This window comes from Prinia subflava, chromosome 4, assembly GCF_021018805.1.
Source record: "Prinia subflava isolate CZ2003 ecotype Zambia chromosome 4, Cam_Psub_1.2, whole genome shotgun sequence".
Classification (NCBI taxonomy): Eukaryota; Metazoa; Chordata; class Aves; order Passeriformes; family Cisticolidae; genus Prinia; species Prinia subflava.
The window spans coordinates 12,894,702-12,907,672 of NC_086250.1; positions in this window are offsets into that span (position 1 = coordinate 12,894,702).

A 12,971-nucleotide genomic window follows, 5' to 3' on the forward strand; every position below is an offset into this window, starting at 1 on the left:
AAAGGAATATTCACCACTTCATGATGATTATAAAGTCACTGTGTAATTAAACAGACTCAGCTTAGTATTTTTATCAAGTCTTGCATGCTTCAGGAAGCCATGTAAGTGACCCAGCAAACATCTCTTGCTGAACTGTCAAATACTTTCTTTTCCTCTGCCAGCAGCTTCTAAAGAAGAATCATGCAAGTAATGTGACCTAATTTGGTGTTCTAGAAAAGAAGGATGTAAATTCTTCTAGAAGGTGCGGGATTAATCCTCTTACAGCTCGTTTTACATTGCTGGCCTTAAACTGAAATCAAACTCTGGTCCCAGAAAAGCAAGTGCTCTAACACTATTCTGTCTGGGAAAGGTGTGGTGGCAGAACTATTTCTTTTTAGAAGTTGTAAGGTTTATCTGTGTGTGAAAAAGATCTTTGTTACCTACTTATGTTAGTTTTATATTTTCCTTCAGTCAGTAAATCTACCAACAAGGAACACCAACAATTCTTGAGCAAATATCTTGCTTATACTTCTAGACTCTTTGGTAATAAAAATAAAGTCTGGTATTTTTGCCAAAGCATGAAGACTCCATTTGATTTAGTAGCACTTGGGTGAAACTGCCACTAATTTCAGCTTTTTGCCTTTCATTTTTGAAATATTTGTTTTCAGTCCTCAGTAGATTGCATCTAAACTTGTCATTAGAAGAACCAGTTGGTCTTTGATACTGAAATGAACAAACAAGCTCTAGTGATGAGGTTTTGGAAAGTTGAACTGGAAGGAATGGTATGGGAAAATTATTAATTATGCTTGCTGAAGGGTGACCCTTGTAAATGCTGAATAAGCCTGCCAAAGGGAATCTTTGTCTGAAGGAGCCATGACAGAGCATTTAATATTCCCATTTTTCATACCTGTTCTCAAGGAAGTGGTGCTAACAGCAGATTTTTAGCTGTCTTTGGAGAAAAGCAGAATATAGGGATGGGCTGACCTAAACTGTACTTTCTGTTTGGTCTGTGCCTGGCAGCTGTAGAATACAGGCTGCAGTTTATGGCTGTAAAGCCACCTTAGAAATTCTGTTTCAGTCATGAAAAGCTATTCAAGGTTAAGAGGAAAATGACTTAATAGCCATGAGGTTTTCTATTTGTATATGCAGTGCAGATTCCTTGGAAGGGTGACAGTATTTAATGCCTTGTGACAGTATTTAATGCCTTGAAAATGTCGTGTAAAATTATACGCAGGGCTTGAATCAAATAAAAAATTCTTGCCACTGGGAGAGGTGAGGATCAAATGCCATTGTTTAGCTTTTTTAACTTGCTCATGGTGACCACTGTAAACTGCAGGTGCCCTTTACAGAGTCTGAACTGAGGTTATTGCAAGGAAAAAGAAATGCCAAGAGTCTGAATTTGTCAAGGATATAACTTGTGCCCTTCACCTCTTGTCACCAGCTCTGCAACCTGTGTCTGTTTGCTTGTGTGGGAGCTGGTGACAAACAGGAGGAGAAGAATGCAGGCAGTTAAACACATGTACAGACCTTGTCCTGGCCAGGGGCCTCTACCCTGCTGCGATGCCAGAAATGTCACTCTTAGAAGGTGGCACTGCCCAGACAGGTGGGAGTTGCACCCGAGGTCCATCCTTCTGCATCAGTTCACTCTGGACAGCAAAATCTTAATGATGAAAGTTATTTAATAACTTTTCCTGTTGTAGGAGAGGTGAATGAAGCCACGGAAGGTGATTATGGAGAGGGGATATAATGTAAGGGAGGAAATTATCATGGAATGATTTGGATTGGAAGGGGCTTTAAAGAACATCCAATTCCATCTGAGAAGATTGAGATTGCATGTTCTAACCCAGTTCTGGTATTTCTGTGAGCTTAAAAGTTGATCAGTTTATTGCATCTGTACCTCACTTTCCCCTCAGAAGAAAGTTTAATTTATGCTTGTGTAGTATTTTGAGCATTAGTCTTTCAGGCCTCATTTACTGTTATTTTTTGCCAGTGCTATACCCAAAAATACAGAGCTATTCCCTGGTATTCACACCAGGTCAGCTGTGTAAAGAGATGCCTGTCCTCTTCTTGTCTCTTTGCCTCGTGGAGCTCTCAGGACTGACCATGAGTGCTGCATAAAAATAAATTTATTACTTCATACTATATACTGGATGGGGTGGAAGTCAGTAGCAGCCACTGGACTGTTGTCCTATGGGACCACAGAATTAAAAGAATATGTTATTATCATGTATAAGGACAAACAAAAAATAAGTTTTATTTCTGGTTGCATAAGTTGAAGGGCTTGATTTTATGATATAATAGCATTTAAACACTAAGGTGTAATCTTACCCAACATTTAGAAGCAAGTTCTTTTGAAGATTAGTCCTTGGATGTTAGGCCAGATTCTGGGTAAAGAATGGTAATTCATAGTTCTTTATTTCCTTTCCCACTTCTGTCAGAATAACCTGTGAAGAGAGAAAAACAACGTTCACCCTTCATAATAAAGACTCCAAAAGAGAAAAGCCATAGAAATGAATCAACTTAGGATGTGAAGTCAGTGTTGCAAGCTCTGCCAAGTGCAGCTTGGAGAAGATGAGACAGATTGAGCAAGCAAAACTTCCTCTGGGCACACACTTCCCACATGGAATATGTTTTTAATTTGTGGACTTCAGTTTGTGATGCTCAGTTCTGGTCTCATTGGTGAGTTTCTTTGCTTTCAGAACAGACATAGAGCAGTATTTTCAATCAGCCCTGTGAAGGGGTGAGAAAAGGTGGAGAAATGTTCTCTGCTGGAGTAAACAGAGAAAGAGTCACTGAACAAACCAAGGTTATTATGTCATGTTTGTAACACACAAAGAAGTACAAAGTATCTAGCATCAAATATTCTAGGTAAGGTAGAAAAACCTCTTAAAATCCGTGTTAAATCATGCAAGCACTCTTCATGGACCAGCACACAATGATGTGCTATATCTCACTTCTCAGAAGAGCCATTGTTGGTACTGGCATCTTCCTGATGGCTGCTGCAGTTCACAATTTCTTCTAAATCTTCCCTCCAGTCACTGAGAATGCAGCAAGAAATACCATTATAGAAAGACACCAACCTTCTGCAGTCTGCAGGCCCACAGGATGTGGTATTAGTTTTGTCATCCTGGTTTTTATTTTGGCATTCACCTTCTGCTCTGTGTGTTGCTTGCAATTCCATGTCTCGTGTCAAAATCAAGTTTGCTGAGTTACTCCAAAATTACAGAGATGTAACTGAGAGCAGAATTTGGTCTTGTGTGCCCTTCCAAGGGTGCTAAGTTTGAAGAGATACACACAGAGCAACACTGGCTAAATGGCAACTGAAGGGGAATATAAAAACAATCTGTAAATATTTAAAGGATGCAAAGACTAAAGAGGAGGCAGCTTTGGACTGCATGTTCCAGTAAGAGTCTCAACTTAACTAACAGGGATAAAACTAACAACAGAAAATAGGGAAGATTTAGAGAAGCAGTATTTGTGAAAACTTAGAAATCAGTCTCACAGTGTAGAAATATTTCTCTGAGAATGGAGTGATAGCCACAGTGTCATTTCCAAGATAACAGGAGGATACAGCTATGCCTTTGTGGTATGAAGTACTCTTAAGCTGCCTGGGAGATGGCAGGACAGGGCTTCATGTCTGCCTTTCTGTTTGGTCAGCAGAAACAGGTTGATTTCTCCCTCCCTCTGTTCCATCTTTGGGAAGCACGTGGATGACCATCTGGATCCAGACAGATATGCTTCATCTCCAGTTGGCTTAATAAATAGATTCATTTTAAATCTGCAGAAAGAATCCCATTGAGAAAAACTCTAGATTCCTTCAAGAGATACCTTCCATGAAAGACAAAGCCTTGGGGGAAGAAATCCTTAGGTTAAGTTAATTCAGGTTGAGATGAAGAGTAAAGAGAATCATATGCTCCAAGGCACTATCAGCTCTTTCCTAATGGGCATTGGCTCACTTTTAACAGTGTCAAGTATCATCAGAGCATCTTTGAGATCCAGTGGTCTCAACAGGAGTTCGAGGCCCTTGGCCCCCAGGAAGGAACAGACCCTGTACATATCAATTTAGGAATATCTTGAACTGGGGAGTTACCAGAGTTGAAGCTGGTTTGGTTGTCTCCCAAAAGCCTTATTTTAAGCTCCTTAAACTGAACCATAACAGCTCCTGCCTGGTATAAATTATAATCCTCCAAAATGCTCTGTACTCTCTCATGCAAGTAATTTATAGTGACTGTTTCAACTCTGTTCCAAAGAGCAGTTTTAAATCCCAGCAGAAATAGCCTGACCCCACAAACAGGGGCTGCTTCCTTCCGCCCCTCCTCGTGTGTGCAGCATCCAAGTTATCAGAGTGCTCCGTGCCCATTCCCACAGCGGAAATCCTACCAGCACAGGCCAGCCAAGCCTCCCTTTTGGAGAAATGAATCTCTCTCCCTGCTCACCAATCAAAGATGGAAATTGCAGCGGGTCATTGGCAGGAGCTTGGCCCCAGTCTTGACCAGCTACACCAGAGGATGTGAGTGCTTCTGTTGAGTAGTTGTTTGGAAACCGCTGCCTGACCACCAGTTGTTATCTTGGATGTGTTTTTAGCCATTTTGGGCACTTCTCCCTGCCCATTGGAAGTGGTTCTTTCTTTCAAGCAGTCCATAAATTATGAGCAAGTCATGCAAACTGATGTTGCTACATGCAAAATGGCACACACCACATTTATATCTTACTTTTGCTTACAGTGGGAAATCTTTTGCTGCAAGAGGACACATTTTCTAGTTTTTCTTCTCCCCATGATTATTTTACGGCAGGTAGGCATTTATGGATGAGGACAATCAGCCCCTTTGCCTGGGTGTGACACCCAGCAGGTGAGCCAGCACCTCCTGATGGCTGAGAAGTGGTGTCACCCAGGGGTCTGTAATGGGACTGAGTCATTTTTGATGATTTTGATTCATCAATGACATGGACAGTGGGAACGATTGCACACTCAGCAAGTTTGCAGATGACACCAAGCTGAGGGTGCAGTGACACACCTGAAGGACAGGATGCCATCCAGAGGGAGCTGGACAAGCTCGAGAAGTGGCCCAGCTCTGGAGGCCCAGCACAGGAAGGACATGGATCTGCTGGAGCCAGTGCAGAGGAGGGACACCAAGGTGATCGGAGGTTGCCCAGAGAGGCACAGGTTGCCCAGAGAGGTGGAGGATGCCCTATCTCTGGAAACATTCAAGGTCAGGCTGGGCAGGGCTCTGAGCAACCTGATCTGTTGAAGTTCTCCCTACTCATTGCAGGGGGGTTGGGCTACATGGCCTTTAAAGGTCACTTCCAGCCCAAATGATTTTACGATTCCGTGAAAAAGGCATCAAGAATTTGGAAGGCCAGGCTCTGTACAATACATGTGGAGCCATGTTTTTTTTGTATTTTTTTCTTTTAGTCACGATGCTGTCATGAGTAGCTCTTTAGGAAAGCACTGTGCCCATTAATAACTGGCCTGTTCAATCACCTACTTCTGCCTAATCCATCTTAATTTTTATAGTGGAGTCATACACAGCCAGATCTGCAAGACACTTAGAGAAACAAAGCATGGAAAACATAAAGCAGTCAAAGACAGGTAAGGAGGGCCAAGCTGGAGTGGTGTAAGAGCCTTTAACTTCCTGTTTGTGTCAGGAAGACTTTAATATAAAGTACAGCAACCCAGAACCTATTAACAGGCACTCCTGCGGCCAGTCTTTAAACAGGCTCCTCGAGGTGGAGATTATTGTGTCATGAGCACCATTAATTTTCACAACATTATTTCCATGAGAGGTTATTACACACACATTAAATTACAACATTCCCATGCATCCAGGCTTCTTGTAACAGTAGGAGAAATGGTGGGCTGGAGAAGACAGCTGGGTTTGCACGTGGTCTATGTCAGTTTACTTAAGCAGAACCATTTTACTGCTGCTGGGGGAATGCAGCAAAAGGTCAGTGCTGAAACTCCCCTAAAGTAAGCTGAGCACACATTCCATCTGCCAACATATGCTCACTCCTTGCTTGATCAAAAAGGAAATTTCAGAGCTCTACTGCATGCTTGCCTTGACCTTGCTCCACACCGCCTGTCCAGTGGGCATCAGACAAAACCATTCTCTAATCCTGCGTGGAATATGCATTCTGCCCAAAGGATGCTTGGAATAGCTGCAGAGCAGCAGCAGCAGCAGCATAATCCTAAACTGGGCCTGTGGACAGGGAGAAGTGCAGGACAGAATGGAGAGGGATGCCAGGAGAAGTGTTACATGAATGCATGAAATGTATGGGTTTATTTCCTAGTCCTGTCCAATTGAGACTCATCTTTGCACGGGAAAAATAAACTCAACATTGTCATTCAGCACTTGTGTTTTCTTTGCCTGTCTTCTTCAAATGTTTCATTTTCTGGAGTCTGCCTGATCTGGTCAATGTCAGAGGAGGGAATCTGTACTAACAACATGCACAAGGAGCTGCACCAACTTAAGTGGGCTGTTAAAAATTCAGAAGTCAAGCTCTTGTAGCTACAAGAGCTTTTGGCTGATTTAGAACATGCCCTTATAACATCACTTGATAAAAATAAGACTTGGGCTTTTTAATAGAACGAATTACTTAGGCTTTATATTTAACCACACTCACTGTTAAAGCTATAACTGGTTTTCAGAATATTTTAGGAATCTGATCTTGATCTTCCATATGTTAAAAACCGTCACAACAAATACCTTACACTGTGGTTCCTGATGAAGAAATAACAAGGTGGCTGCAGCCTTAAACACAAAAAGTTTGCTTTGAACTCAGATTTGCTACTGTTCAGAGTGTCTACTGGAAATTACCATTTCAAGGCAAAGGAGGAGACAGCCTTGAACCACAGAAACTCACAAACCTGCATGATTTTTGTAGAGAGGGTACTGATGTTCTAGTTACTCACAGCCAGCTGTTCAGCAGATCCCAGACTCCAGTGGGAAAAATGGCACCAATATTGAGGTCTCCTCAATGCACTGAAAGCAGAGGATATTTTGACACAGCGAGACTGGCTCCTTTCTGAAAACAGGACTCGCGGTCTTTAAAAATAATATGGAATGACCATTGTATCAACTAGATTAGAACTGTATTTACTCATCTGACATTGTCTTTGGGCTGTGCCTTGGGGGCAAGATTCAAGTCCATTTAAATGTATTGTATAGTCATGGCATACGAGGAAAACATCTAAAATCACACACATGAAAACTGGAGTGTCAAAAGATAAGGGTAAAGAATTATGTCTTTGCTGGCAGAAACTGAACTAATTCTTTTAATATTGTATTTTACTTCGTGTGATGACCACATAGAACCAAATCACAATGAACAATAACTTGGAGAGTGGAAACAACATCCTGCATGAATGTGGCAGGCATTTGAGGAAGAAACCATCACTACCCCCAGATTAGTTTATTTTCCCTAACCTGCAAGTCTGCGGTTGACAACAATAAATTGTAGGAAAAGGTGATACAATGAGCATAGGTTTGGCATCCAGCTGGCCCCAAGAAGCTGGAATAACAGATTGACAGGATTCTTGTGCAGCCTGGCACTAAGAAATGCAGAGCCTTGACCCTGGGAATACATTATTCCTGGCAATAGTTCAGGCTGAGCACTGATTGATTGGGGAGCAGCTTTGCTTTGAGAAGAAGCTGGGGATCATGGTGCAGACAGCTGAACTCAAATTCGTAGTTCTGGTAAGGCAGGACAGCCTCAGACTGAGCTGTATTAGCCCAAAGGCCACGAGGTCAAGGGGTGAGGGAAGGGATCATTTCCCATCACTGGCACATTTGGTGTGCTATGGTCAGTTTAGGGCATGCCAGCACAGAAGTCAACAGACTGGAGGAAGTCCAGTAGAGAGCCCCAAGGATGCACAAGGGAGCATGTTGAAGGTGTTCAAGGAGAAGCTGGAGGTGTTCTCAGCAGATTTTGAAGGATCAAGAGACTGCTAAGCTGTTTGGAGCATTTTTGATTGAAGGGAAATAAAGTTTCTGTGTGCCTTGGAACTATGGATAAAGTCCTGGCTATTATCAGGGAAGTAATTCTGTCATCCTTCTGTGGAGAATTCAGAACACCGTGTCATAAATGCATCCCTTCTTCAGTCACAGAAGATGCCAACAGGCTGCAACCCTAACAGCTCTGTGCAGGAACAGTGCAGGTCTTGTAGAATGAACAGAGTGCAGTGGGAATAGGAAGAGGGTGGCAGAAGAGGAAAGGAGGAGATGTCAAAAAGATAATCCTTTCTATGGAAATTAAACTACAAATCTCAGCTGCTTGAATGATGAATTAAAAGCTTTAGACCTTCAGGAGTTGCCTGCCATGCAAGGGAAAAAAACCCCAAAACAAAAATACCTGAAAAATCCAGGAAAAAGTTCAGATGGGTGCACAAAAGGCTTAAGAATCCTCCTTTGAAATATGAGAGACGACCCAGACCAATGATGAAGAATTGACATGCAAGAGAAAGTCCCCAACTGAGCTAATGGTGCACAAAACAAGGAAGACACAATTACCTGGCAAATGACAGAAATTGCCGTTAACCTTTTATGGTCATTACATAATTTAATCTGAATAGTTCTATGGTCAGGAATCACACAGAGGTCAGCTGGGCCACTGCACAGAATCTCATCACCAACAACAGTAAAAACAAGGGGTCTTTTGATTTCCTGCTCAAAATGTTGCTTAAATGTGGCATTTAGCATCCCTGTTCCTGCAGTAATGAGAAAATTCATGAAACAAACAAACCAAATTAAACATGTCCCCCATCATTCATCTCCTCTAATAAATAACAGCAGGCAGATCACTGAGGGGGTGGTGGCTGTCACTTCTGTTTTCTTCAGCTGAGCCTTTTACCCTTGGACTGCCTGTCCTTGTGGCGTGGGAACAGCTGAGAGGGTGATGAGAGAAGCAGTGTGGGCTGGTGGGCACATTACGAGGTGGGAAGTCACAGGTTCGCCGTGGAGTCATCACTCTGTTTTCTGACAGTCACTCCTATTTCTGTGGGACGTGGAGAGGGAGACCTGGCCAGCTCAGGAGACAAAGATGGGCATATTTGACTGTCTCTGTGCTTGACATACCCTCTCCATAGAATGAGTTCAGCATGAATAAGCAGTAAACCAAGATCTTTTTCCAAGCAAACTAGCATCCACCTAGTCCTAAATCCTCCAGAGTTTCCTATGGGAGTAGATCCTTTTTCCCACTTCCCTCCTAAAAGAAAATAGCAGGAAGCTATTTTGTGATTTGTGCTTGCCTGTAAGAAATTGGCCTGTGAAATCTCAGTGAGAGATTTCAATTATCTTCCCGTAGAGAAACGGGAAGATAATTATTTGAGATGACTCTAAGTTGTTAAATTTACACACTCTCCTGCCCAGGTGTGTCTGAGTAGCCTAACCAGGACCTCTGTATGTGTGAGAAAATGGAGGTTCCCTGTTAATATCTTGGCTTCCTCATGACTGATGATGACAAACCATGTTTGAGCAGGTCTTGTACATGCTTTAGGAGTCAGCAGCTGCAATGAGGGGATAGTTTTGGGTAAGAAGTTTGATTGCTTCAGCCTCAAGAGTTCATCAGCTGCCAAGGCTCTTAGGCAAGATTGCTGTCTGTTGTCCTGTTTATTCATTCTAGGGATCAGTGTGACAACAAATCTGCCTCTCTGTTTGGGTAATGGAAAGAGAAATAACAAATACTGTGTGTGCTACAACTTTTTTGTCATCCTCCTGCTACCAGAGCTCAGGGCTTCTGATGATTAATATCTATTCTGTGGTCCTATCCAAATTAGCCTTGATGCCAACAACACCCTCTTCAGTGTTATCAGTTCTGTAACTTGTAACACTGTACCAGTACCAGTTTGGTGGGGTCCTTGGGGGTCAATACAGCCTGCAACCCTTGCTCTGTTATTTTTTTCTGCTGCTTTCAGATTGTGATTCATATTTCATTCATAAAAGTCCTGGTATTTGTGTTACAAATCTCTCCACGCTGGCCAGCAAACCCCATTAACCTAAAGATGATCAGATGAGGCTCCATGGTCATACTTGGGCTTACAGATTTTTATGCAACTTGTCCAGAGTCTGCAACACCTGCCCTGCCATAACAGGCAGAATTTATCACCTGGAAATCCTCCTTCTTCACTGTCCACCACCAGCTTGAGTCTTTGCAGGCAAGGTGAACAATTTTAGTCCATCCTTCTGTGTTTGAACGAGGGATTGCTCTTTCCAGGCCTTAAAATAGGGAGAGACTTTTAACAGATTTGAAAATGGAACTTAGGACCCTAAGTCATCGTACATTTTTTGAAAGACGTGCTCTGCATCCATATCATGTTACGGCTCAGCTGCAGGTCTTTTCTTAGACTATCTGCAAGCGGATCTGAACTGCTGTGCTCCAAAGAGGGGTTGTTTTAATATTGTGCTGAAATACTGACAATGAAAACTTGTTGCTTCAGTTAGGCAGTGAGCACTGTCACCCCGGGTCTTAAGAGTTTGAGCAAGCAGAGTGTGATTGCTGAAGTGAATTTTTACCATTTTGGAGTTCACAGGGTTTATTTTACTGCAAATGCTATTGGTGTCTCCCTTCCAAATTTCACTGGGAACATGAAGCCAGGACAACATGCTACCTGCAAATCAGAAGGTCAGGGTGTTTTCTGGAAACAGTCACTTCATGGGACAACAGGACAAGTTTAAGCAGAATGAGACATCTTTCAGGCCAAACAAGGCTTGTCTAATTGAATCAGAAGATCAAGAATTTACATGGGAGTCCAGATGCTAATACACAGAAACTCAGCAACCTGCTGGCCTCAGATCCAGCTGGAGAATGGTTCAAGACTCATTTGAACTCTGATAAAGAATTGCTGAGCAGTACAAGACTGCAGAACGCACTTCATCTCCCAGCTGCATGCACTTGGTCTGGAGCCAGACACCAGGACTTCTGGTCTTAAAAGCATCAGATGTCCTCGTGAAATCACAAATTTTAGCTATTTCATTTGGTTTACAGATCAGGCAAGAAAAGTCCTGAATTTTTGCAAGGAAGTAATCTGTGCACCCTTTCCGTACAGAATGCTGTCAGATGGACTTGTTCAGCCAGAAACCAAATCAAGTAATCAAATACTAGTATTGTTCCTTCCTAAAAATGAATATATGTGATTTGCATAGATGAAAAATCATCAGATAAAGTAGCAAGCAGGAGAGAAAACGATCTGAGGATTTTCTTTGTCAGCAAAAGATATCCTTCCCTTGGCCACCACCCCAAGCCTGCCAGAGTTCAGGGAGTGTTTGGACAGGGCTCTCAGGCACAGGGTGGGATTGTTGGGGTGTCCTATGCAGAGCCAGGTGTTGGACTTGCATGATCCTAGTGTGTCCATTCTAGCTCAGGCTATTCAGTGATTCTGTGATAGTCAAAAGTTCAGCTTCAGCAAAGGCACAGAGACCTTGATGTCACCTGGCACAAGCCGGGGTCTCTCCTTGTGGTTCCCAATTATTTTATAGCTGAGCCTGTCTCCTGGGAGCAATCAATATTCACATACATCACTGACTCTGACTGTTCACCTGCCTCAGGGCTGCCAGGGGCTCCCCTTCACCTCATGGGGCTTGTGCTGGGGATACTGCAGTGTCCCAGGCCTCGTATTACACCCCTACTAATGTGACACTCTGTCACACTGGGTGTGCTCAGGTTAATTATGCTTCCAGGTACTCTCCTCATTAGCAGGCTTCTCAAATTATACAGAATATGCAAGGCTTATGCTATGAGAAGCTGACAGACATATTGACAAAAGTATTTATATAAATCTCAGCCATTTTTCTCTGACTTATGTCTTGATAAGTTCTGTGAAACTAACTGAGGTAAAAGTCTAAGCTGTCCAACTCCAAAGGAGATGAAAGAGCATCAGTGGAAAAATAAGGGGAAACAATTAAGACAGCCTGAGCAAATGAAAGGGGAGGCAAATTAAGATGGTCATAAGTTATAAAAATAATGAGTATTTGGGCTTGAGGAAAAGAGACAGTGAAACACTGGGAAGCTGTGGCCATCTCACTTTTAACACATCACCTAAGTCCTTGTCTTGCTCCTGCAAAAACAACTGCCCCCCTGCAGGAGACACACACCCTCCCCAGGTAAATGTGATCATTTGGAAGTCACCTCAGTGAAAAACAGGAAGGCCTAATGTTCCCAGCTACGTGTCACTGCAAGATCAATGCTCCAGCCTGTGTGCCCTGCTCAGCAGAATTCCTACTGCGATGAAACCGGTGGGAGCTGGGGCTTCTATCCCTGCAGCATGGCTTACCTCTCATTCAGTGAACCAGGAGCACTCCCCGCAGAGGTACAGGCAGAGGTTAGCACATGGGTTGCTCAGTAAGAGGTGCCTTGGCTTTGCAGGGTGTGCACAAAAAGAGCTGAGGCCACCTCAAGCTGATTGTCCCCGAGTATCGAGGTGTCCCAACAAGCACCCGCTGATCGTGCCACCAAGGAAGTGGCTGCAAACCTCTCATTGCTCACTGATGAGCTCCAGAACTGTTTTTACACCTTCTTCTCTAAATAAGGAAGCTGCCTGTGAGGCCTCCAATTCCCCGACCAATTTGACTCCTTTGCTTCGCACAGCCAATGAAATCCCACTCCTGCCTCCAGTCTTGGGTGACAGCACTCCAACCTCGGCAGGCAGGGAGGATGGCAGGTTTGTGTTACAGCCTGGCAGCCTCACCTTGGGCAGGCTGTTGATGTCAGAGCGATGATGTGGGCAGGGACAGCCCCTGCACTATAAAGATGGCTCAATCAAATATAACAGAGGCTGCCCAGCGGGAAGCAGGATCTACAAACCATGGTCCCCACCAGTTGGAGTCCTGCTGGCCTGTGTCTGCTCCCAACTCAACTGCTATCAGGCTTTAGTTTCAGGCCAGCAAGCTCTATTTGCTTTCCAAAAATAAGCCTCTGCCACCATGCTGAAGGGAGAAAAACAAGAAGGGCGGTATTTTTAGGGCCATTAATTCTGACCACGTGCCCAGGAGGTGAACCGG